We start from the raw sequence: 27,559 nt of genomic DNA on the forward strand, positions 1-27,559 counted from the left end.
AGTTTGATGATACTAATGTTACTGTGGTAGGAAAATATTAGAGTTCACTGCTACAAAGTTTCTGGAGACACTATATATTTGTTTCTATTTAAGGGACTTTAGATTTGGTGGTAGTTAAACTGTGAGGAAATAGGTGTTCAGCTCCCTTGAGCCCTCCCCTGCAAATAGCTCAATTAAGGGGCTAATTGAAGTGTAGAAATGTCCCCCGCAGGGTTGAAAAATGCCTATCTGGCATGAGAGTGTGGTCTCTGGGAGTTTCCTTCCCCACAGCCATCATTTCTGGAGAAGACCAGGACAAAAGCAGGGGAGGCAGGCAGCTCTGCAGAGCATCCCTGGGCATCCCTGCCCGGGGGCCAGCGCGGTGCCCGGCTGCTGGCCCTGCCCAGCTGGGCTCTGCTGCTCCACCTGGCACTGCCCGCCAGAGGTAATTTTACAGAATAGTGATGAATCAAGTCATCAATCACTGTCACGTCTGGCGGCTGGAGCGTGTGCTCGGGGCCCGGAAAAGCCTGTGCATGCACAGGATTAGGTTGCAAGTAAACTCAGCAGCGCTAAAATGCTTCCCTAAGTAAGTACTGGCAAAGTCCCTGCTGAAACGTGTCAGAGTTTGTGCACCGACTCGGGCAGAGCTTAAATCAGGCCCTATGACTTAAAGTCTGCTGACACTTTAGTGCACAGTTACTGCGAGCAGAAATACTCCTGGCAATGAGGTTATCCATGTGCATAAGTATTTGCCGGATCAGGGCATAGCTGCATCATCCTTTGTTCCTTTCATCACGCTTGCGATGCTGAATTAAGCCTTCAGCTTTGTCTTTGTCTTGTACACAAGCCCTGTTGTATAGTTACATCACTGTAATAAATGATGAAAGAGAGGACCTGTATAGCAGAGGGAATATGATGGAAATAATTATAACAATAAAATGTTAATTAGTGCCTTTTCTTGAACAATCTTCTTTCTGATTGCAACATGATTCTGCTGAAGAACTGAAAAAAAAGTAAAAAAAAACCAAACCAAAAAGCAGAACAGTTTATTAAATCTGTTTGGCTGTATGGACTCGGGAGTATTTCTTTTTGTGAGTGAAAAAGCCTGAAAACCTGGCAAGAAAGCAAAAAAATTATCTGTCAAAAAAGTAAATAGCATGAAGAAGTTTTGGCCAACCCTAATCACCACGAAGCAGGGGAAAGAGCATTAGGTGTGCTTTTAGAACAAAGGTGTGGTTTCGTTCTCACACTTGCAGCTCATTCCTACCTCTCTTTGTGCCAACTCTTTCTTTTAAATATATATTAAAAACCCACTTTGCTGCCCGAGCACCACTGCTGAGCCCTCTGCACGACTCTGGCCCAAGGGTTCTGGTGAGGGAGGGGACTCCCCTGCTAAGTGCTGGCCACACACCAGGTGTGCCCCTCTCCTCCCTCTCCTCTGCTCTGGGGCTGCCAGATGTGCACATCTGGACCGAGTGTGGGGCACGGCAGACCTCCCTGGGTCCTCCTTCTGTTCTGCCTCTTCCCTTCTCCCCAGTTCCTCTGCCTCAAGATTACAATAGAGTCTGGAACCTGGGCTGCTTAAAACATATAAATGTGTGTATGAGAGTGTGTGTGTAACTGCACATTTTTCACACTGCGATTGACTGAATCTGCTTGAGAAAGAAATTTCTGCAAAGTCAGGTTTCCCAGAGCACATGAACCCATGGGATACCCTTTTCCATGCCCCCATGCAGCTTCAGAAGCACATCTGTGCAGAGGGACAGAAAGCCTGCTCCGATATTGGAGTCGTGACACACAGAGGATTTGAAATTGCGCATCTGCCTGTACCATTTGCATTTCATCACCTAGTGCTGGAACAAATAAAACCAAATGAGTAATGATCTGAGTCTGTGGCCTCACTGTTGCTGCTTTGCCAGGAATTATCCTGGCTCAGTGGATACAGTCCTGGGCAGACGAGAGGAGTCTGTTTTTGTCTCTGCCACTTACCTGCTGGATGGCCTTAGGCAAGTCATTTAACTCTCACTGCTTCCCTTCCTATGCTCCATCCACCACCTCTGACTTTCTTTGTAAGAGTTCTGTGTTGTGTTAACGGCAAAGGGGATTTTAGTGCTATTCTGAACAGAATGGCCCAGCTACGGTCTGGTCCCAGTGTATTTAAAGCCCGTCTAAGAAAATTATTACCCATTTCTCAGATCCGTGGCAGCCTGTATGGGCTACTCTCTGCTTGGGGTGCATTCCTTTTGCAAAGGAAAAAAGGTGAAATCACCGAGCTCCTCAGAAGCAAACTGGAGCAACGAGTGCATGTGAGAATAGTGCCATTTGCTCATGAGCAAACAGCAGCGAGAAAGAAATAAAAGTCAATATAAGAGGCACCGGTGCCTATTCACCCGGCCCTCGTTTACATACACAGCAACTGTACTCAGGAAATGAGTGCAGCACTTGGAAACAGCGATTTCTGTCACACAGGGGTGGGTGAGCCTGTTTCTGATGGAGGCTGATCACTGAGGAAGTCATAAAAGCTATCCGAGGGACAAGAGATGCAGCTGACATGGGTGAGAAGGCAAATATTAAGGGGATGAAAGGGATTATAAAGCAAAGCTGAAAAGATGTAAAAAGCTGATTAGGAAACCAAATATGACAGAGAGAGAAGAATGGCCCAGGGGTTGAATAAAAACAATAAAAGCTTTCTTTTAAACAGGTAAAGGAGACAAGATTAACGGGGAGGCCTCCAGACCACTGAGAGGTGGTCAAGACAGCTTAATAACACAGAGAGAGGGGCTGAGAGGCAAAGTTTCCTGTGACAGCCGAGCAGGGAAATGCTGAGAGCATGAATAATCACCAGAGCAAACTCATACCGTGGGGAAGGAGGCAGGGTTGAGTGCAGAGTGTACTTTTAGCCCACACTGCTTAATGGAACAACAGGAGACATTAAGTGCCCAGTAACAGGGGGTTTGACTCGTTTTTAGGAGTTAAAAAGTGGTAAAGAGAAACTAATATAAAGCAAAGGTCTCTGAGCATCTATGAGAAGAGATAGGTAGAAACCAAGACATATTTGCAATAAATATCAGCCAGTAAAAATGCTCATGCTGCACACACACACACACACACAGACTCAATCCCATCAGCTGAAAGTCTGGCCCCAAACCTGCAGAATGTGATTTTGATTTTTTTTTTTTTTAATCAGAGGCAGGATTTCAGGGATGTTAACAGGAATGAGATCACCCAACATCTGGAGAAATATGAACTGATAAAAATGTATCTGCCCAGCTCTATAAAGGGTAAATCTTGTCTGACAAATCTGGCAGAATTTGTTTTAGGAGCTAACGTGGAAAACATGCAGGATCGAAGCAGTGGAGCTAATCCACATAGATTTCAGAAAAGTCATTTAAACGCAGCCCAGGATGGTAGACTAATACGTAAGGTTAGCAAGTATGGCATAAAAACCATTGTCCTTGAAAGACTAAGGAAATGGTTAGGTGATTAAGGGCAGGTTGTAATGGTAAAACTTTATGGGTCAGAGAGGAGGACGGTGATGTGGTGAAGACAGCTATATTTGAGGTTATTATGATGACAGTTCAAGGCATCAGATGGAGACATACTTTTTACTCCGTAGGAAAACTATTCTGAGGAAAGTGCTACTCTGGGCAGTTCTAATCCAAAAATCACACTGAAACCAAGACCAGTTCATCTTCTGGGGGGGCATTTGCCTTTGTGGAACATCAAATCTTCCTGGGTCAGCAAAGCATTCAGTGCACAGGAATGAAATCGGGCCCAATGAGCCCAATAAATGAGAAAAAAGCACCCCACCCTAGGCCAGGCTAAGGTCAGGTTGTCCAGAGGGATTTATATTACAGCAAAAGGGTTTGCTGAGCTAAAAAATCACAGAACAAGAAAAGAACTTCCGGCAGACCTTGAATGGGGCTGTCAACACTTGGCAACCCTGGGTACTCCTGGATTTTATTTTTATTTTATCTCAGCATATGTGCTGTTGGATCCTGGTTCTCCAGGTTGATGGTAAACAAGGGGCAAGAGGAGAACTTTCCTAATAGCAGGAGGAAAGCAGAGAAAACCAGGAAGGATAGAATGGGGATGATCCAGAATACATCACTGAGCAAGGGGTAGTGCTCCCGAGGGCACTCAGACAGGCTTCAGCTGTGTGACCCAGCACCTTGGTCATGCCACATTTACTAAAAAGCAGAGTATCAGCTATCAAGTGCAGGAGGAAACCCTGTGCATGCTGGAGATTGTGGCACAGTCCCTCAGTACATCCCCATAAACTCTGGGCCTCTGAAATTGTCTGTCCTGTGCTGGAGGCTCCTGTACCTGCACTAGCTCAAGTTCCTGCCCTCAGCTAGAGCACAGCCCGGGGTCCTGCTGTGCTGCTCTGCCAGGTCCTCACCTCCTGCCACCAGGAAATGCAAAGTCTCAAACCTGGCAATTTAGCACAGTGACAGGTCTCTCTGCTTTGTCTGTAATAGCCATGGTCATACCCCTCCCTCTGCCCCCAAATAAGGGCCCCAGGCAGTGGGAACACCCAAAGGTGCTCAATCCCTCATGAAACATGATCCAGCTCCCCAGCCTCTGTGAATTTCAGCAACAGTTCAGGAGCTTTAAAAAGTTATTGCGTCCTTGAGCACAGGGCTGGGATTTTGTCTGCTGCCCACTCAGCAAGTCTGGCATTTCTAAAAGAACTTATTTCTACCTGTACTTCACAGGACTTACTTGCATCTTTTGAACCAGCAAAATCGAGTTGGGAATGCCACAAAAAGCCTGCCATTAAGACTTCACCCACTTCTGGCATCTCTTTCCTGCTGCTGAGACATTGCCTGGAGCTGAGGGCACCAGCACAGCCCTGGCCCCACCGGTCCATTTGCCCAGGGGGCTCTCTGGGGCCACCACACCCCTCCTAGGGACACCCTGTGCCCCCCAGCCCCACGGCAAGGCACTGCCATCACAGCTCTTTCGGGAACAAGGACAGCAATGTCCCTGCTCAGGGGGTTTGGCTGTGCTCTCTGGGCACTTTGCTCTGCCAGAGTCACCAGTGGGTGACTGCAGACCTCGCCCCGGGCTCAGGGGTGTGGAGTGAGGAGGTGTTTGGGGGATCTCTGCTCCCACTGTCCCCTCCGAGCACAGATATTTTATTTGCGCTGCAGATAGGAATTGCAGATTGATTAATTGATTAATCACACCTGCTAATTACATTGAACAAATAGGCAAAATTAATATTTGATGTAGGTCTCTAAAGAGACTGTATGGATCAATTTTCCACAGATAAGGCAGGAAAGCTCCTGCAGATAATACACAAACCCTCCTGACTGCAGATGACTCTGTCACCCTGAGGCCATCCCACCAAGAACTCATCCTGATCGCTGGAACATCACCCATGAGCTGTGTTTGCTAAAGCATGCACACATGCACATGCTCAAAGCTGGTTTCGGTGCCACTTGGCTGCTGTTCTTTGGGAAACTGAACATCAAAAACACATCAAGATAATAAAAATAACAGATCAGCCGCATTTAATACATAAATCATTATTTTAAGCACCATTCTGCAACTCAGGCTGACTTCAAGTCAAGCTTCCATTAACATTTAGCAAAAATATTGGTGTTTTTCAGAGGGCTGTAAAGATCCTGTCGCAAAACTACTCTGATTGTGCACCCAAAGCCAGGGCAGCCTCACGCAGCACGACAGCCACCGGCTGAAGCAGCACTTTCATCCTGTTTATGACCTTAAAAGGGGAAACTGCTCTCTTTTTGTTGTTCAGCCCTTTGCAAAAAGAGGCAAAGTTCAGCCCTCATTCACGTGCATGCTGACCACAGGCACAGCAGTTCCACTGGAAGCATAACTCACATTTCCTGCAAGGTGGGGGTCTTTACATGAAGGCAAGTTTGTTCCAGTGACCTTGTGAGGGCTGCTCCAGAACCCCTGTGACACTCCCTGGGATCTCTCCACCCCAAAGCCACCTCCCACACTGGTGCTTCTGTAGGTTCTGGATTCCTTGGGTGAAAATTGCTACATAAATATACATTATTGTTTTATACTTGTCATTGGATTTCTGCAGTGATTTGATTGCTTTGAAAATGGATTTTAAAATGGATTTATTATTGTGACAGTGAATTTCTTTTGTCTTGGTTTAACATCCATTATCTAGTACAAATAACAGACTTTCTGCAAATCTAATTCCAGGTTTTTGCTTCCTATACCTTTACTAATCTAGAAAATCTGCTTGTATTAAGAAACTGCATCAGAAAGGAGTTAAACCAACATATCCTCATAAAGCTGCAATAGACATGAAATGTAATGAGAAATCCTACTGCAAACAGACAGTGTTTTCAGTCTTGAGTCTTTATTTATTAAACCTACTTTAGGAAATGCAGAGAATCTACAAACATTTTGGGGCCTGATGTGTTGAAGCATTATAAAATAATCTTTGGAAAACAAAGAACACCTCGTGTTTTCGTATCAAATATTTCCTGATCTTAAAAGAGGGGGTGTTTGATGCATAAAAACCCCAACCTGGCATTATTTGCAAGAGAGATAACAGCACTGGGGGAGCCTGGTACCAGACCAGTCAGCAGAGGCATGAAGGAAGAGTGAAATTGGGTGGTGCTCAACAGATTTTTGCTTAGGCAGAGATTTTCCAGGACCCTTTGAAAGCTGGACCTTACCCTCTGGAAGATGAAATCAATGTATTTAAGGTGCTCACACAGTGCTGGAACTGAAGTGCCCCAGTTTCAAGGTTCTTTGGCTCCTCAGAATGCCTCTGAGGCAGGCAGTGCACTAACACATCCCTGAGCCCAGGCCCATAAGAGGATGGAGGTGCCCACTGTGGGAACAGGGTGGAATAAAGGTGCCTGACTTCAAAATTGAAATCCAGAAAACTTCTGTTCAGCTGCCAGCAACTGTGAATCATCTGCTGTCCAGACACATTTCCCATTTCCTCTGAGTGTCCTGGGTGCCTCAGTCCAGCTGCATTACAGATCAGCAGCTTGGTGCCAGGAGCAAAGAGCTCAGCAGGGAGTGGGGCTGCTGACTCAGTCCCGTCTCCAAACTGGGACCAGTTTTACCTGACCAGACCCTGTTGAGAAGACCTAACACCACTTCTGTGGAACATTTCTTTTGGTTCAGGTTTCTTGGGTTACACTGTGTGCCCTGACCTGCCCTGGGTGGGACAGGAGTCCCCAGATCTGCCCAGAGCTCTGCTCAGTGGCTCCTCCATGTACAGGTCACAACTGGTGCCACTAAAATATCTCGAGCTGCTTTTATTCAGGGGAAGTTTAAAGGTGGTTTCTCACCTAATGAATCAATTCACAGACTGTTATTATCACCTGAATCACTACTGTGCCCAAGGGTCAAATGCCACTTGGTCCCCTCTCAGAGCAGATATGGGCAAACCCACATGAAGGAGCCCTCCCTGCTGGGCACAAAGCACACCTGGCTGCGAGCAGCTCAGCACAAAACAGAACATGCAGAGTGAAAGGCCACATTTGGGAAATAAAGTCATGCATAAACTTCATCTCGCTGAAAATCATCCTCAGATGGATGTGCCTGATTCCTGGCCACACTCAGCAGCTTGGGTCAAGCTAAGAAACTTTGTACCCACACCACTAGCTGCCCAGGCAGAGCAGAAAAGAGCAGAGCTGCTGTCTCCTGCAGCATCAGGGCAGTTTGTGTGCAAGGGTGCAATCACTTCGTCCCAGGAATGCAAACTTCTCATGGATAGGAAATTCCTGGAATTCATGCTTTTATGATGCAAGGAGGAATGTGCCTTTAAAAATTCTCACAGTCACTTTATTTTCATAGCCTGGCAAAGAGTTTCGTACTCTAATCGGGAAGGGAAGCACAGCACACCTTTAAACGAATATGGATAATATTTTTCTATTACCCTGATGATTATCACCTAAATTGCCTTATAAAATGTTTAACATTTTATCCTGGCAGTGTTTTAACACTGGAGAACTTTTTCCACCAGGGCCAAGTGAAGGATGACCTGGCAGCAAAGCAGTTGGTACCAGAGAATGGTGGGTCACACCAATCCCAGACCTCATCCCAGGGCTTGTGTGCAAGCTGAAGAGTTTGACAGCAGGCCTAGAGCTTTATCAGAAGGTGGCTCACAGCTGGTGCTTGCTCCTGGCCCCGTTGCATGACGTGTCCCCTCGTGGGACCCCATCAGCTGCCCATAACAACGGGTCCAAAGGCAGATGCCACATCTTCGTACCAAGGTAAGTGAAAAGGACACTGCAGCTGCTCAGCTGCACAGAGTCACGGCACATGGGACAAGGGTGTTTTATTTATCATCAGGGCATCCTTTGCCAGTCAGCTCCTATAAACCTTGCAGTGACACAAGATTCTTACTGGCAGGCAAAATAGTTAGGTGTATACACAGTTCTCGGGGGAATAATGCGATTTCTTGTTCTTTTTACCAGCATTGTTTAACCAGGTCTGACAAACGTGTTTCTGAGAGAATGGAGTGCAGCTGGGTCGAGCAGAAGTGCTCGCCTGAGCAGGCACCTGCATCGTGCACTGGCTGGATGTACATCCCTGCCTGCAGATGCTGCTGCCTCCCAGGATTTCCAACAAAGTGTCTAAAAATCACCAATCAGTGTTAGGGTTAAATGACATTTTGCTCATCTGAGATCTCTTTCTCTAACTGGCACAGAGAGCAAGAAAGAGAGAAAACCTGAATAATTGAAAGGGGAGGATGGAGAAAGATTTTTTTTTTTTCTCTTTAAAAGAAAAGATCAGTTCTCAGTTGGCAAGAGGAAATCCTACCAAAAATATAGGGAGATAATACTGAGCTGCTAGTATACCACTGCATCCCTCTGAGGAAAAAGTTATCTCTCAATGGATCTGAAAGGATGTTTTAAGTGAATCAGTAAATGAACCAGTCTGGGGACGTGAACAAAATATGTGTGTTTTCCAGTCTCTGAATATAAACAAACAAAGCATAAATATTCAGAAATTACTCCAGTTAGTCCTTTCAAAAACTCTTTGAGCAATGAGATAAATAATGTGGGTGTTTGCAGTTCAGAGCAGATGATCTCTGTGGGGAAAAGGCAGGAGAGGAAGGAGCTGCAGTCCTCCTGTCCCAATCTTTGGTGATTTACTCACCCATCACAGCAGCCCGGCACAGAGCGGTGTCCACACCACATAAAGCTCAGTGCTAACATACGACACACATAATGGACCTGCTTGGAAGTCTTCACTTGAGGATTTATGAAGAACAATCTAATTATTCAACTCAGTGCTGCTCACTACCATTATTGCTCCTATTTAAAGCCTCCATGGAACAGGCCGTTTGTCTCAGGGGACAGACCTTGTCATAGCGGTTTTCATTGATAGAAATACACTCCCTGGTCTTGATAGCAACCCAGCTAATCCTGGAGAGACTTGGTAAACATATCTCACACTTGATAGGCCCAAGGAATTAGGCCTTGACAGCCCTGATTTTCCAAGAATAGAAAAATGGGGTTGCTTTACCAATAAACTCTAATTAAAGAGGAGCCAGGACCGACCCAAAGCCTCTGTTTGCTGCAACAACACAAGGGCTCTGTGGCTTCCTCCTGCCTGTAATTGCTTCAGCATCCCGAAGGAGGGAGGGGGGTTGTCAGCATCCCCCCCATCAAACAGAGGTTGCTCTGTTATTTATAACCCTGGGATATGTAACAGACGAGAGGAGTCACCTTGGCTAAGCAAGTCTCTCCTGTAGCCTAACCTTGGGTGAGCAGCAGCAGCAAGAGCACAGGCAGTGGTGCCAGCATGGATGCAAAGGGAGGCACGGCCAGAATTCCCATTCAGATCCAACCACATGGCAAGGCCTCAGCAGAGTCCCTCATCTTCACTGGAAACAGTTTTCCTTTTTTTTTTAATTTGCCTGAATATTTATTGGTTCTATTTGTATGCATAAGAATGAGGTAAATATCCTTTGTTCCTCCTCTCCTACCAAGAGTTAGTGAAGGTTTGCATTTTCCCTGTAAATTATTTTAAAGTGAGGAAAATTAACATTTCCTAAAAGGCATCTGGGGACAGTCACCAAATTCCTGTCACTGGCTGCTGGTACCCAGTCACACACTGCCTGTAACCAAAGAGATGCTGAAGGATAAGAGTGTGTCACTCTTATCACCAAACAACCTTAAATGAACAGTTTTTCAGCCCTTCACATTACAAACCAAATTTGCTGTCCTGAGTGCACCCCTCTGCTTTGCACAGGCACATCTTCCAGGATTTAAGGTTGTGATATTCAGGGGGGGCCTCAGGGAACAACTGATCAGGTTTTTAAAGGTATTTAGACAGTGAACTCCCATTGATTTTGAGACTGGCTACATGTGAGGAAATCTTGCTATTGCTTTGCTGTTTTATCTTTCTTTGCTCAAGGCAGTGCTAAGAATGATAGATGTGCCATAATTAAAAATATACATGGAAACCTCAACCCACATATATCTGGTCTTCTTTGTTTTCTTCCACCTAGGAAGGAAGTCCATACCTCTTGCCTCAGTGTCAAAACCAGACCATTTCTTTCCCTTGGAGAAATTAGCTATTTTTTCCCAACATTCACACCACTTTTTGAGGTTCCTGATCTGAACCTAATCCCTAAGTTTTTGTCTTTTGAGTATGGGACTTGAAGTCCACTCTGCTGGGGCTTTCTCTGTAGCTTAATTTTTGCTTTTATCTCTCCCGGTTTTTGAAGGCAAAATTAGCAAAAGCTGCTCAGAGCTCAATGCAAGCCTTGGCAGGCAGTTCAGAGGTGCCAGCACGGTTTACCCAACAGTGGAGGGCACACAGCTCCTCAAAACTATTTTTGAGGGCATAATCACAAAAGCAATGACCTTCAGGGCACAACTGGCAACTCCTGAACTTAAAGGCTAAAACCATGGGCTTTTCCTGCAGGCAGGATAGATGCTTGCAAAGGGTTTTGATCTGCCTTTCTTTGCCCATAATGCAGATCCCAAATGCTTTGGCTACTTATGGCCAGCATTCAAGTGCTAAATGTTGCTGTATGCTCCCACACATATGCTGTGGCCTGAGACAGAGCAGGAAAATCGTGGTATAGAAGTAATAATCTGGATTCTAATTGTTGACTGGCACATGAATATTTGAACTGGAGAAGGTCCTTTCTCATGCTGAATATGGTAAAGGGTACAGGAGCTTTCCTCCTCTAAGGGGTAGAAAGACTCAGTTTGAACAGAAACTTGTAGCCAAGGCTTGCTCAGCATCCCTGAGGGATGTTTTATAAGGGATGAAATGGGACTGATTCTGCCCTGCTATCAGAGTGGCACCAGCATGGGCTTCAGTAATCTTTTACTTGCACCATTCTTACGGGAGGCTTGGGGCTGTGTTTCTGTGCTTCTGTGGTTTTAATTATTTGTGGAAAATATGTGATGAGATCCACAACCAGCCACCTGTTAAGCCCATTTCCATGCTGGAGTTGATACCAAACAGCACTCAGTGCCTGAGGAACAGTCAGGTTCTGCAGGGAAGGGAGCAGAAAATTTGTGATGGTAATAGTACAGCACACTTGTGATGACATTTTTTGATTATCTAAAGATTAAGTATCAGGTCCAACCCCACTTGCAGTCAACAAGAACAAACTACCTCAAAAGGGTGACTCAGCCACCCAAAGATGGAGGGATCCTGGATGACTTGGATGCAGGAGATTGCTGATTTCTGAACAGGTCTCAAGCAGGGTGCTGAAGCTATACTAGAAGCCACCCTGATCCTACTCATGCATAAATTACTGGAAGCTCATGCAGTTGCTGAAATAACGTGACTTGACTGTAAACATTGCAAACAGAAATCAGTGATTTCTTTTTAAATGCACTGCATGGAAACAAGATGAATGCAAGCCAAAAACCCATGTGGTTCTGTGATAGATCACAGTGTATCACAGCTAGGAAGAAAAGGCTCATTCCTGGCTTCAGCATGGATGCTTGCTGCTGAAGGTAGTAAAAGTCCAGCTAAAGTTATTTTACTAGCTTGTAAGTAACAGCCCTCCCAGATCATAAATTACTTTCCTATAGGAATTTACTGTTCAGGGTAAGATGAACAACTCTAAAAAGTAGCCTGATGATGCTGTCCAAATGAATTTCATTGCAGGATGAGGACTGTGGGATTTATGGTGTGGTTTTGTTCTGTACTCCCACGTTCCTGACAGGTTAAATCACCAAAGTAGCCAACTGGCCAGAGCCTGCTCCAGCCTGCTCTGCTGAGCAAGGTGGTGTGTTGAACAATAATGGGAATTCTAGATCCCAAACACTCGATGGTTGAACATGGCAAAATCTTGGGTTGCTCTTTGGGACACCATTTTCTCAGGGCTCATCATGTTTTTGGATTGTGAAACAGTTTAGCTGGAACCAGCAAACACCTGAGCTGGCAGATGGGAGCTGGAGCGAGCAGCCCCAGCTCCTTCAAACGAAACTCCTGCATTAAACCCCCTTCTTTTAATGAGGAGGGCACAGCAAACCCCAAACAGCCTGGAGTGCCCTTTCTAACAATGTCTTGTGGTGCAGGTGGTTGCTAGGGAGGGAGGGAGGGAGGGGGGAAGGGAGGGAGAGAGGGAGGGAGGGAGAGAGGGAGGGATGGAGAGAGGGAGGAAGGGAGGAAGGGAGGAAGGGAGGGAGGGAGGGAGGGAGGAAGGGAGGAAGGGAGGAAGGAAGGAAGGAAGGAAGGAAGGAAGGAAGGAAGGAAGGAAGGAAGGAAGGAAGGAAGGAAGGAAGGAAGGAAGGAAGGAAGGAAGGAAGGAAGGAAGGAAGGAAGGAAGGAAGGAAGGAAGGAAGGAAGGAAGGAAGGAAGGAAGGAAGGAAGGAAGGAAGGAAGGAAGGAAGGAAGGAAGGAAGGAAGGAAGGAAGGAAGGAAGATCAAGGTGAACCAGCTTACAGCAGTCCTACCTTTGAAAGCCAGCCTTAAAGAACATGTTATATGAGGGACTTAGCATAAATATGTCAATGTACTACAAAAATCACTGGTTTAGCAGTAGATTATTTCTCTCCCTTCCAAGGAACAAATTCCCCTTTTTCCTTTGCTTTCCCCACACACCTGCACACAGAGAGCAGCCCCATTCTGACATTCTCTTACCCTCCAACCATCCCCACCCCAAGCACAGGTGGGTACCCTGGGCGCTCTGCCCTTTCACCTGGAGTGGTGGGGGTCTGGTGCAGTTAACTGAGCACAAAACAAAACCCACTGCACACAGTAGATTTCAGTGGAAGAAACTCTTGCAGTGAAGAGTATTTTGATAGTGAGACATAAATATGTGAAGCCTTCCCTTGTGGAAAAAAAAAATTAGCTTCATTGTGTCCTCCAGCCTGCCTAAATCTTTTGGCACATTTCTGAATATTGCTGTGTTAATGAGGTAAGGAGCAGCTGATGTCCAAATAAATTCCAGCAAGAAGTTCCAGTTCACTTTAAAGTCATTGACTTTCTTAGGAGGAGGTCAAGGCAAAGTTATTTGGTCGTGGTTTTTCTTTTGCTTCCTGTTTTAAGTTACCAAGTTCTTGTACTGTCAAAAAAACTGCTGACTTCTACCCCTCAGGTGTCTGTGCTAAAGTGGAAAATGAGCTGCTCTTTCTTTCCCCCTGCTCCCCTCTCTCTCTCTCTTTCTCTCTGTCTCTGTCTTCCTCCCTCTGTGTGTTACTTTGGGGTTGTCTGAGGGATGGGTACACAGCAAACAGCCCCCAGAAGATCCTTAAGGGACAGAACATACAGATTTTACACATTTTAAAATACAGTTGGGCAAGAAATTTGCCCTTTTAAGGCTCCACTGAATATAACAAAATACAAGCACCCCAAATAGCACAGAGACAGCTCTGGAGATGGACCTCAAGAGCAGAGATGGACACTAGAGCTTTCAGACCTCAGCCAGGTGGAATTTCTCACTGTCCAAGCTTTAATAGTGTTAAGATCTGACAAATTACTTCAACTTATTGAGAGTTCAGCCATACCTGAGACTCAGATGAAATTTGAATTCACATTTTTACAAGTTTGAAAATGTGGATTACATTTCTTCTTGAGTCATAAGTTTTTAAAGGACTGTCTAAAACTCCAAGGCCTCACAGAAAAGTCAGTGCAGAATAACTCCCCTGAATAAGTTAAAGCCTCTCCTGATCTCACTACTAAAGTATTTGAGGCACAAAATGAAACAAGGCATAGAGAAAAAACAAAAAAACGGTTCTGTGGACATGCTACAGCATCTCTTTATCTTCACTGCCTGAAGAGGGTGGAGCACAATTAGCTCATCTGTGAGAAATTTGGGCAGGCAAGAGGCTTCAAGAAGTATTAAATTCAGCTCCAGACCAGGATCCTGCTGTCCCATGGGTGGCAGCCTAGAAAGCAGCAATTGAGCTGGGGAGCTCATTGCCACAGGAGGCTGTGGTGGCCAGAGAGACCAGTGGGATCCAGAGGGGATGAAGGACACATGGAGAATTGATGCCCTGGTGGTGAAGGAGCAGGTAGCAAAGGGGACTGTCACACCTGCAATGCCCCATTCTTCAAACTTTCTTCTATATTGAACATCAGAGGGAAAACACACAGAGCCACACAGATTTTGCACAAGCCCAGGTTTTAGCTGCCTGCAAGTCTGTCTCTCCAAGAAGTGACATTGTTCCTGAATGACTCCCTCACCCTCTGCTAGAATGGGGCAAAGCTTCCAGCCTTGGTGTTGGCTCATGGCAAGCCTTAGGGTGCATTCTCACCCAAAATGGGTTTTCTGAGGAGTGGAAGCAGAAAAAGATATTCCCAGGCAGCTGGATGTGAGAGTATTTCAATATCCGCTCATCCAAGCTTTAATCTCTAAATTGCAAAAACATTAACATTATTGATTGATCAAACATCAATCCAACAGGAAATTTAATTAAATTAAAATGTGTCACTGAGCAGTCCTCACACTGTCACATATAAATCTTTGGAAATAAGTAGACAAAGACAGAAGCGATTTATACCATGTTCCCAGTTCAATTTATCCCCCACCATTTTATTTTCCCACGTACCCTGAGTGTGCTCACAGACTCACAGGGGGACAGCCTCATCTGCAGGGTGTCCATCTGATGCACCCCAGCACCAGAGCCCTCCATGTCCACTGCATGTGGGTAATTTACAGCTGAATAGGCTCAACCAGATGGCTCTGGGGAAACAACCTTATTTCAAGGCACTGTTATGGGGCTGCCTTTAATTCAACACTGCTCCTCCTTGTAGCAGATTTGTCCCCATAGGCTGGAAGGTCCCAGAGAAAGGCTGAGAGGTCCCTTGCATTAAATCAGTTTATTCCTGAGCTGAACATTTTTCAGCATCCAGCAGTGCCAGAGTCCCCAGCAAAGCACAGACACATGGGTAATAGCAAGGTGCTGAAATGGATGATTAAGAAACAACTCTGTACTACAACTTCTTTGGAGTACTATAAATCATTACAGCTGACTGAATAACACAAACAGAGATTAAGAAATATTTTCTCCAATTCATTTCTGAACAGCAGTGGGTTTGGTTTGCTGTCACTTATGACAGGATGATATTTACTGTAATTTATTATTACCGTTGCTGCTATTCCGGAGGCCACTGGCTATTCATGAGAAAGTTTGAGAAGTTGGGAAGTTCATATAGTTTTGAGTTTTTTTGCTAAAGTGTTTTTTCTACCTGACAGGGTGTTGTTTTTTCCCCAACATCTGTTATTCTCCTTCCCAAGTGCCAGTGTCCTGAGGGGAAACTGAGGGGCCGCACGTGACGGCGCTCACGCACTGGGGGACGGGGAAGGGCAGAAGGGAAGGAGTCAGCAAATGGGGCTGGGTGAGATGTCTCTGCTTTCAATGGAGCGTGGGGAGGGAAGGAAGGGAAATCCAACTCAGTATTTATAGACATAAAAATCCAGCACTAAGCATTTTGCAGAGAGAAGGAAAACAAATACTCGGTTACCCAGGTGCGTGGTACCCACCGCGCTCCCCAGGGAGTGAGCAGACTCCTGTAGACTCTCTGCTTCTCTCTCTGCCCATCCAGCACCAAGCTACATGGGAGTGGTGCTGCCTTCAGAAACCACTTGAATCATTTCAGGTTTTACTTCCCCTAATCTTACCAAATCCAAATTCCAATTCCATTTCTTGAGAGCCATCCTCAAAACAAATACTGAGGTAATACCAATCGGCTTGTGACTAGATGTGAAAATAGAGCTGTCTCAGCACAGAGTCCCACAGACAGGGCACAGATTTTCGCTGTCTCCACCTCCCACTTGCAGCACAAGTACAATTTTCATGCCTCTGTCAGAAGTGCCAACCTGGGGAAGTTGCAATGAGCAAGCATGGAGCAGAGCGATGAATTAACTTGACAACAAGAATTGCTGCTGATAAATCTCTTCAGAATCTGATCCATAAAGGTTTACTTCTCTGTGGTCCATGATAGGGGTGGCAGGTTTTGGAGTCTCCAGCAGCACGTGGCATGTGTTTCAGCTCAGAGGCATATCTGCTTTGCAAAGGAAAATCCCCACTGCACAGAACAGACAAAGTGAGCTCAGCTGCATGGGGAAATGGATCTGGAACTGCATTTAGAGGCAGTGATTTATATATAAATTATAAAGTGTGTCAATTCCGGACACCCATTTATATGGAGTTTGTCAGATCCAGCTCTGGAACGTGTATTGCCTGCAGAAACCATCCGGAAAACCTAAGAGGCTGCCTAAAACCCCGGCGTGTGAAAGGCCCCAAACCAGGATTTAATGGATTAGTAAGGCTGAAAGGGACCATCGCAGTCATCTGGTTTTGCTTCCTGTGTAACACAGCTGAAGAACTTCACCCACTCATTTCAGCATCAAAGCCGTAACTTCTGCTGAAGCTATTGCATAGCTTTAGAAAGACACTCATTCTTGATTTAGAGACTGAAAGCAATGCTCAATCCACCACATTCCTAAGCCAAATGTTCCAGCCATTAACTACTCTTGCTATTAAAAAGACACACTTTCAGGGCAACTTTATCTAGCACCAGCTTCATAGTCAGATCCTGCTCCGTCCTTCCTTGCTGTATTAAAGAGCAGGTTACAATCAGGTTTAAGTTGTGTGGACTGTCCTATGAATGTTTTCTCACACAGTCTCAGAAATACACCACCTGAGAAGATTTATGAAATTACAAATTAATTGAAAAATACCATTTGCAAGAGAATAACCCCCTCTCTTCTGATGAAAAACTTCTGCACATTTTTGTGCGTGTATCTGTGTTTTATTTTGCTTTTATCCTGATGACTCTGAGATGATATGGATAAAGAGATACAGGTAAATATGTGTCACACAGATTTCTCCCCCAGAACATTAGTAGAGGCATAATTCTGTGCATCAAAGCACAGTCTGTGTCACATCCAGCACAGACACTGAACAATGTCCCTTTAGAAAGGGCAGAGGGTGAGAGTAGCTTTATGACACTATTGATTTATTCTGTGCCTGCAGTTAAAAACTATACCCAGACAGACAATAAAAATAACTGCTCTAACCATATAACAGCTTCCTGCTACTAAAATGGATTTTACACTTAAAGGCATGGAGGGCTTTTCTTTTTTTCCTTAAGTCTCAATTATGACTTTTTTCTGAATAAATGGAAATGAGAAATTGTCAGAACTGGTTTAATCCTGATGTTGTGCTTTTTCTCTGCTTGCCTCTGTGTTTAAAAAGGCCAGGTTTATTTTCCTGTTGCAAAGTTATAAGTGCACTAGTAGGCACAGTAACCTGGTATTAATCAGACCAGATAATTTGGTGTACGACTTCTACATGAAGAAATGAGCAATGGGAGTGGTAGTTTGCAATGGATGTATCATAAGAAATAAAATTGATTATGGTCTTTATGGTTAACTGGATGAGCTAGGACTGAGGTTGTGACCTTAGATTTGCATGTTAAAATAATATCTGGATATATTCTAAAATAATATCTAAATAGAGCAGCAGAATCATCTCCTAGAAAACCTATTTTCATCCCAAGGACTCCATAGTTTTGCACACTGAGATTTGAGTAAGCTGCAAGTGCTTTGCTACATCAACACTGGTGTCTTAAGCAGGTTCCTAACAGGCTTCTATGGTAATTAGCCAGTTTCCATGATAATAGGGAAGGAATCTTAAAAATGGAAGCCCTGGACTGTGTGGACATGAATGGATCAATGAAATGTTTTAAGACCATATAAGCCTCCCTTGAGGCCTTTATCAAGATTCCTGAAACTGCTGAAAGAAATGAAGATGGCACAGCAATCGGTCTGCGAGGTGGCACCAGAGGCAGATGGAGAGGTCCTGTCTCTCTGTACTTGTCCTGTTAGGACAGTTTTGGCTACAAATGAAATGATCAGACCAGGGGAATTATTGATCTGAAACTTGGGCTTTTTTCAGATTTTTCTCAGCAGGGCCAGTTCATCAGTTCACAAAGCAGAACCCATAGGCACAAAACAGAAAGGACAGTGAGGAGGCACAAACGAAAGTCACAAACTATATAAAAGACAGTGTGAGACAGGATGAGAGGGTCAGGTAGAGCAAGGAGAGATTTGTCTGTTTCTTGCAGAATGGAGATGAGCAGCCTGGCTGTATGAGGTCAGACAGTATAAGGAAGAAAGCATTGGGCTGGAAAAAAAATGCTCAAAAAAGGAAAAAAGAAAAGGAGGAGGAGGAATCTGCTATTCAAGTGTCATTCCCTTTCTATAGGTTTTATGATTTGGGAGATACTGCCTGAATGACACATAATGTGAGATATTGTAATGGGATCTCCTGTCCCTGGAGATGCTCTCAGAAATTAGATTATTACATGAGCATGGCTTTTATAAAAGTGAGCAAACATTGTAATAAATGAACTCAAAGAGTGAGAAAATCAAGATTAGACTCTTCACATTTGGCTGGGGGATTTTTTCCACTTACTTATGCTCTGTGATAAAGCTTAGATACATTAATTAACTTGCTTTAAAATTAACTTATTGAATATGTTTGGACGATACATTTTTGTTTTAATCTGTAAAACATACAAATAGGAATGTTTACACAGAAAACAACCCTGTGGAAATTGTATATTTCCACCCCAGAGAGAGAAGACTTTTTTCAGCTTTGTTTTCACATGTCCTTTTGGTGGTTCTGGCACTGGAAACTTCATTTCTTGAAGTGGAGGTCACTGTCTGCTGAAACCCTCATGGGACATGACACTGAAAACAGGGGTCTGATTTCTCTGATTTTCATTTAATGGTCAACAGAAAATATCTAAGATGGAAGTTAAAATTTCCCTTTCAGCTACAGGGTCCATTGTTAATCATTGCATCTCCAGCTCCTCTGGACAAGCCAGGATGTGGCCCTTAAATGTTTACACACAGCTCCTCCCTCACCCAGGATTTGTCACACAATTTCAAGAGCACAGTTTCCCAATGAATCACTCATCTCTGCTCCTTACACCTCACTTTCATTTTCATTACTTTTTGGGAGCATGATTGTTTCACAACCTTTCAATCATCAGCCTCTTCTGAGGGTTCCAAATGTTTAAGCAGTTTCAAACACACGTGGTTTTAGTGCTCAGCTCTCAGACCAGGGTGCTGTTTTTCCACACGGTGCTGTGCAAAGACATCACAGATGGCTCCCAAATCCCAACTACATGGATGGCTGCTCTCCTCCTCCCTCCATGCCTGCACGGCTCAGGAGCAGCTCAGACAGGACCCAGCTTTAAATTGGGGTTTATGGCCCATTGTAGAAGGTTTCACCAGGGCTTTGTCAGCCTGTGGTAAAATCTTCATCCCTGTGGCCGGGATGCTTAACTGCGAGAAGAATTTCTCTCTGAAAGTCCCAACAGCTCTGCAATGTTGGAAAAAATCTTTATGGGGGAGTGATCCCTTCTGGTGCTTTTCAAAGCCTGCTCTTCAGAGTAGCAGATATATTTATATTGGAGGTGGGTTGCTAAGTACAGTAACTACTCCACAGGAGCCAGGCACAACAAACCAGCTCCTGAGGTTTGATGCTGTGCTTGAGCACAGCTCCATGAGTGTGGATGGCTCCACTGCTCAATAATTGTGACAAAACATAAATTCTGAGTAGATAATTATTTAAGGTACCTGAAGGTTTGTGCAGTGAAGATGCTCTGCAGGAGCTGCTGATGAAAACCCAGAACTAACAAATGGAGTGATGAGTTTTATCAGAGAAGGGAACCATTCTTGGTATCTGCTGGTGCAGGTCAGAACACTGGGTATGTCTTTGGTGACACAATAGATAATGAGTCATGGAATAACGAGTCATGGCCTAATTGAAGAGAAAAAGGTCACATCTTACTTGGTGTGACCCCACACTGTAGAATTACTACACTTATGCAATGTGAGCACTTCAAAAACTTGTGCCAGAACCAAATTCTAGAATTTGTCAGGTTCTGGGATTTTATGCTACATCTAGGAGCTTGTTTCAGCACAGCTTTCTAGGGGATGAAGCAAATGCATTCTACCTCATCCATTCCCCCTAAAACACCAGTGGAAGAGAAGCATATATGATGCATCTTCCTGCACTTCTAGCCCAAAGTTTCATTTGGGAAAGAAACAGGCTGAACAGAAAAAACAGGAGGTAAAGCTGAGAGATCTGAGTGGCTGTGACTGTAACTTAGTGAGCTGGTCTTTGAGAAGTACTCTGTCCACTAGCTGGATGCCAATTGCCAAGAGATGCTATCAGTTGATTAAAACACAGCCTGCCAGCTTCCTGCTTGATAAAACTAAGTACAATCTGATTGGGAATTCTCAAATCCATTACAGAATGGCTAGTCCATCACTTAAATCAGCGTACACCACTTCCCCATGAATCATCAACATACTTTGGTAATATATTTGCAGCGGCTAAACCCTGACAAAACACTGACAGTTTGTCAAAAAAGGTCCCTGAGCTCCGGATCCTGCGGGTGGGAAATGGCAGGACCGTGAGGGTTTCCTGTTGTTCCCTGCTCAGCTGGGTGAAGGTCATTTCCTCTCCTCTCTCACGCAGAAGAAGCTGAACCATCAACCTTTGAAGGTGTGCCCATGAGCTCCCAGAAACAACAGCCAGCCCATGCAAGGAGCCCTCTCCTGCAGGGCCATGCTGAAAGGTAGGGTCACTCCCCAAAGAGAAGTGCTGGTTGCTACATTTGCCTCCTGGCAGGTAAATAAATTAATCCCAGGCTGCAGAGGGGAAAAAAAAAATGACATGAACTATTATAAATCAGCCTTACAATTTATTTCTTCTGCATGCTGTAACACGGAAGAAAAAAATAAAAATAAAACAAAACCACCAAAAACATAACCCAGGGCTGCAGAGCCAGGCCAGCATTCCTGCAGAGGAAGGAAGGGGCATGCTGCCAACCCACTACAGATAATCCACTAGCGGGTTGGAGTGCTTAAAAGAAGCCCTCTTTTGTTGGCTTTTTGGAGAGTTTTGTATCTGCTGAGTTGGAGGTGGCTGGCCAACCCCAGATACACATCAGTGTTTGAACATCAGCTGCAATGTATCCTTCATCATCCCAATCTGATAGATGGAAGTGTTATCCAAGGAATTGCTGTGGGACGCTTGCTAGCTAAATAAAAACACTGAAATACCAGAGGAACAAATCAACCCCAGCAAAAACATGAAATCTTCATTCCTTAACAGAAATAAGATCTAAGAGGGGAACAAACCAATGCAAAGTCTAAAGAAAGTGAGCAAATGCAATAAAATTTGGAGGCCATTTATTACTTATCAGGTAAGCAGTAGATTATAATGAAATAATGAAGCCAGAAAGATAAGTCCTAATCATATGAATTCTCAGATAATGCTTTGAGAGCTGGTGTTGTCCTCCAACTCCACCACTTCCCATCCATGTCCTTTCACATTTTCTCTCCATGTCCCTCTCTTGATTCTCCTTCCACTTCTTTTTTTTGTCATAATTAAACATTGTAAGATCTACTTGTGAAATGTATGGATAATAAAACACTTGCTTGTAAAATGTCAATACATTATCTGGTGTAAAGTCAGTGTAACTCCATCTCTGGTCTCAATACATTTTATTTACAAGAAAATGCATAAGCAGGCGACAAATATCTATTTGCACAGTTTCAAAAACATAAACAATAACATAAGGGGTTCTTTGTGCTCCCTTTTAAACTGCTGAGAGTTAGGGAAGTCTCTCCAGAACTGAGACTCGCTTGGAATAGGTGAAGTTAAGCAGAGATTCACAGGCACAGTTTCCTCATTTAAATTAACACAAAGTGAGAGGACAAAGAGGCTCCCAAAATTCTGTCCTTGTGGTTCAAATTTGAATATATGTTTTTAAAGCTGGCCAAGTAACTGAAATTAAACCTCATGTAATTAAGTTCCAGTAATTTGAACAGAAAGTAGTCCTGGGAAAGTTAGCAGGCTGGAAACATTATGGTGAAGAAGATATATTGGATTTTTTTGTGCCATTCCTATTACATCAGAAGTCCACAAAGAAGAAATTTAGGGTAAATCAAGAGTTTTCAGTCTCTGGTGTGCAGACCCCAAATGTCCACGGACCAAACCACACAAGCAGCTGGTCGGGTGTGTTCCCACCTGAAGTTTTCAGTGTCTCTTCAAGTTTTCTGTACAGGACTGTGAGACTGCCCCAAAGTCTCCATCTTCAGGGGTGCTGCTGCCTTCTTCTCAAACTCACGTGGCTTTGCCTTCTGTTCCTTACACCCACCAGCAGTCCTGGCTTACCTCCTGCTGCTGCAGAAACTTTTGGCCTCCTCACGGTGCAGATTTATAAGCAGTGTGATCTCCTCTGCATCCAGGCGTCACCACTCCGGCTCTTCTGGGAGACTAAGGTTGGAAATTGGAAAAGGGATCACAAAAAGTGATAAAAGTAGAAGTAAAAAAGATCAGCAGAAAGGAGGAACAGCTACAGAAGACCGGGTAGTTACCAAATAAAAAGGATAATGAGCCAGAAGAAGCCTTGGTGAAAGAAAGAGGAGCAGTGGTTCAAGAGCTGCCAGTCACCAGCAAAAAGGGTGTCACACAAAGCAGTTAGCCCTCTCTAAAGCACAAGCCCCACTCCAGGCTGATATTGGAGCTCTGGGACATCCTTCCTCTTGCAAACAGGGTGACAGACACCCTGAAGGACTTTGTGGTGGTGTGGCTGCCCCTTGGATCAGAGCAGTGTGTCCCACCAAGCCCTGGCTTGCTTTTGGAGAGAACTCCCCACTGTCTCTCCTCTGGAAGGAATATGTTTGCATTGAAGCTGTTCTGCAGCTGGGCCAGTGCCCAACAAACAGAGGCAGCCAGGGGATTACTGCAAAAACACCCCAGATGGAGACACAAGTGTAGACAGAGCTGAAGCATAACCCAAGAGAAACAAGGCTACTGTCAGCTGCCTTAAATTCATTCAATATACCTGGGGGAAAACTGTTGGGAATTTAGAACATAAAAATGTTGAAAACAATCAGATTTTTTTTATAACATGTTGCTATTTTAGGACATATTGTATCTTCAACATTTGCACACACTTCAGCTAACATCAGTGTGATCTGTACTTAACACAGTGTGCCCAGTGATGACTGAATTACTCAGGAGGAACTACAATTGATAAGACAATGATTTATGGACCTATTGTTTTCTAGGTTCTTGTAAATAATCCTAATTGGTGTTAATCATCTACCCTCTGCTTTGTGTTATCACCAAGCAAAGTACACTTCCTAAAGAAGCTATTTAGGGGCATAATCCTTCTGAAAGGCAAGACAGCTATTGACTTCCACAGGACCTGAGGAGAGGTGCTCAACCAGGGAAAACAACTCTGGAGTATGAGCAAAACACATCAAGCTGTCCTTCCATGGTTGCATTGAACAGTTTTCAATAAACTCATGGTAAATTCAGTGTGTCCCAGTAATCCCCTCCACGTGGGCTTTGTGCAGTGACTGTCCAGCCTTTCTCCCAGCTCAGAAATGCACCACACAGGATGTTCACTTGCTGATATTTGTTTACTGCCAGTGTGCAGCTCCTGCCTGCATCCCCTTGCCATGGGCTGGCTGTGTCAAACCTGACAAAGGCTGCTTTGGAAGAGCAGGCATCTTCAGGTACCAGCACCTGGTGTTTTCTGTCTCTGATTTTATTGTTGTGCCTGAAAAAGTGCTTTGATCTTTTGGTGCTTCACTGTTTGTCACACCATGCCCTTGTCACGGGGGAGCCGTGGAACTCAAGACCCCCTTGCCTGCTGGTTTTAGGTGTAAGGTTTGGTGGGCTCAATTTTAGCATACAGATGAGCTTGCTTTACCTTAACAAGTCTGCACTTTAAATAACACTTAAATATCATTCTAGAGGGTGCAGTCACACACTGCTTGCTTACAGAAACTACAAGGAAACCAGACAGCTTTTCAATTTGTGTATCAAAGAGAAGGAGATTTACACATAAAAGGGTGAATTATTTTGATTTGTAGTTTTCAAGCCACTATACATTCTCCAACATAAATGCTCCCTTGTCTCTGCTTTCGGATAGTTCATATCAGGTTCAGTGGCCTAGATTTTCAAAAGTGGCAATTTTGGAGGCCAATAAACCTCAGTGCCAACTCAAGGTGCCTTAAAGAGACCACATATTAAGATACTCTGAATCTCTGGCAAATAGGGCCATTTTAGCACTCTCAAACTTGACACCCCAATGTGACAGTGTGAACAATCCTCAGGGGCGGGTTGGCCAGGGGAATAAAGCTTTCCCCATCACACCATCCCTTCTACTGGTGCTGGTCCTCACAGCATCATACACACACCACCAATAAAGGTTCTTGCAGAGTCAACATCACCAGTCCCTTTTGACATTCTCAACCACCAAGCATCCTAAATAACCTACCAAAAGAGCTTATTTCCTCAGATATTTCATCTTTTAAGTAGCTATCAGAGAAAAGTCTTCTAAGGAATGATGCTGGATGGCCAAAATCTAGCTATATGGTATTTAAGGAAAAGGAGGGGAGAAACCCTATCCCATTATCTGCATTATCCCGTTACCCTTGGATGTCTTCCATGTACTTGGAAGAGCAATGCCCCATTCTTGAGGCTTCACATTGCAGCCACTGCCTTTTTGGCAGAAGAAGGGTGGATGTGGCTCCCTTCAAAGTCAATCAATGTCACATCTTTAATCAATCTACAAGGTCACCACTGCACTTCCATCAAAAAAGGTTGGGTACAATTCTCGCTGAGTCCTGATTGTTTGTGGGGGACTCAGGTTGCAGTGGGTGTTGGAAACAGTCTTTTCTGGCCCTTACCTCAGCACATCTTCTATTCCTAGGCTCTTTGTAAGAGTTTAAGATCAAATGAGAATTATACCCAAGACTCTGAGTTACAGTGGTGCAGGAGGATGTGTAGTGAAACCCCAAAATACACCAGAGTGACTTAGTTTTGTGTTTCTTTATGGCTGTGAAGATATCCAGCTTTGCTGTGAGGTTCAGAAAGCTTAGGGAGCTTTTGTGTGAAGGCAGGTCACATTTTGAGCAAGCTTACAATGATTTTGAGTTTCACGTTACAATCATCTACGAAATGTCATTGTTCTTCTGGGATGTCTGTGAGTGGTCACAAAACAGAAGTCTATTGCATTTCAGGGGACTGTGGCTAGGAGGGAGGATCATGGTGTATCAAAACCACTCAAATTTGAAATCAGGACCTCTTACACAAAGACACCCATCAATACAAAACAATGAATCTGTTAAGCCAGAAAATTCTTCCCCCAAGCTGGAATAATTTGATTTCCATCCTGGCACAATTGAAGCAGGATCCAAAGCTCAGTAAAGTCAAGGGTAGAATTTCCATTGATTTCTGAGGAGCCTGGATCGGATCCTAGATCACATTGTCACACTGCAGCAAAACCCAGCCGTGTTGCAGTGCACCCACCTGCTCTCCAAAGTCTCAGCTCTGGCTGTTCAAATCCATTGCAGGTACAATCTAGGTTATTCCAGCATTTACTTGGTGCAAGGCTAAATAAATACTGTTTTATCAAAATCAGCAATACTTCTCCTCGTTAGTAAATCAGGCCAACTAATGCACACCTTTTATTAGGAGACGATTTGTCTCCTTAAGTCAAAACCAAGTGTCAAAATCCCTATTCTATCAATCAGACCAGTGCCCTCCTGCATCAGCTGTGAACTAGGGCTGGCTAAAGACATACAGAAAAAGTGAATGAAGACCTTACAATGTTTTTTAATGAGCTACTTAGGTTTCTTTTACAATAGTTCAACAAAATCTGGCTAGGTAAGGGATCAACAGCTTTTATGCACACAAGAAAGAAAGAAGGGAAGAAGGAAAGCAAAAAGGAAGGCAGGCAAGAAGGGAGGAAGGAAGAAAGGAGGGGAGGAAGACCCTCTGTTTAATTTATTAATACTTCATATTGACAAGTCACAAAACCACAAAAACACAAAAGCCTTCTTTAACCTTTGCCTGTTCTCAACAAAATTACCCACCTACAAATTAAAATCCCCTCCAGAAATTGCTGAAATTACTTTCTTAGGCAATTCTGTAATGTCAATTGTTCTGCACACTAAGAAAGTATTTCAAAAATAAGATGCAGTGTTTTCCTTTTGTGCAAATCAAACCAGAGGTCTATATCTGAGAGGAATTTCTGGGAAGAACAAATAATCGTCCATAGTACTAGAGTAGGTGCCCTAAACAAATCTCCAGAAGGAGCATAATGAGGCAATGATTTATTGTGTGCTGTGCAAGTCTCACTGCTGTGAGTGTGTTGTAAGAACCAGAGAAAGGGAGAGGCAGTAATCATCCAGCCTCCTCCTCCTCCTCCTTGTGTGTTTCTGGATATTACTTGCTCAGGATACGAGTGTGACACCGAAACAGGGCTGCAGCCTCCCTGAGCTGCAGGACTGGAAAATGATCTTTGTGCTGCAACATTCTGTCTTGTATTTAAGACATGGCCTCCCACTGCCTAAAAAATAAATTTAAAAATCTGCATCTGGATATTCTGAAACTTTGCACAAATATAAAATGTCATTCATGTTGGACACGTTACTGCTCGGTGTGTACCAAGAAGGATTTTCAGGAATGTTGCCATCAGCAGATAGAATCCTGGATATTTCAGAATGAAGGGTAAAACTTCCCTTGGCTGCAAAAGGGGCAGTATTTCACCTGTGAATTAGGGACTAAATACAGACTAGAAATTCTGCCTACAGAAATATTTGTAAGAAAATCTTGGTCCTGAAGAACTAGAATCAATTAAATGAGGAGCAGAAATATGCAATGTAACCAGCACTGCACCAATCAATACAAATCAACATGAGCCTGACCCTGTATGTGTTGTATTTGCAATTAGCTAGGCTTTTTTTACAATTTAAAATTCATTTGGGTTCTTGTACTGACTGGCAGGTTGCTTGCACTTACGCCCATATTCCCCCCAATTTCTCCAATTTAAAATACAAAAAAATCCCCACAACTAAGAATTAGTCTTCAAATGTGTTTGGTGAGTTATTTATCATAAATAAACATGGAAAAAATTACCTGCAGACTACTTGTGCTCAACTTCCCCCCTACCTCCCCCCTACCTCCTCCCCGCCCCAAAAGGCTAAATCAGTGAAATAAATTAATTGTTATGAATTATTCAGCTCTACCTGTGGCAATGAAAAATAGCAAGAGCATTAGGATTCTTCTTTGTGTACTAAGCCTCTAATTTA

At 44.1% G+C, this 27,559-nt stretch overlaps 1 protein-coding gene across 3 annotated transcripts in view; it reads right to left on the minus strand.

Annotated features, from left to right (window-relative positions):
• Positions 1-27,559, minus strand: part of MAF (MAF bZIP transcription factor) — a 185,317-nt gene that overhangs the window by 100,607 nt on the left and 57,151 nt on the right. The window contains exon 3 of one of the 3 annotated variants that reach the window (XM_086848251.1): positions 21,618-22,724. The exons of 1 other annotated variant lie outside the window; for it this stretch is intronic. The gene's annotated coding sequence lies outside the window, so the exon portion shown is untranslated. Of the gene's footprint in view, positions 1-21,617; positions 26,148-27,559 lie in introns of those variants that run through there. One more of the 3 variants, XM_086848253.1, reaches the window with a different exon arrangement.

Source organism: Cyanistes caeruleus, chromosome 12 (assembly GCF_971803275.1).
Source record: "Cyanistes caeruleus chromosome 12, bCyaCae1.hap1.1, whole genome shotgun sequence".
Taxonomy (NCBI): domain Eukaryota; kingdom Metazoa; phylum Chordata; class Aves; order Passeriformes; family Paridae; genus Cyanistes; species Cyanistes caeruleus.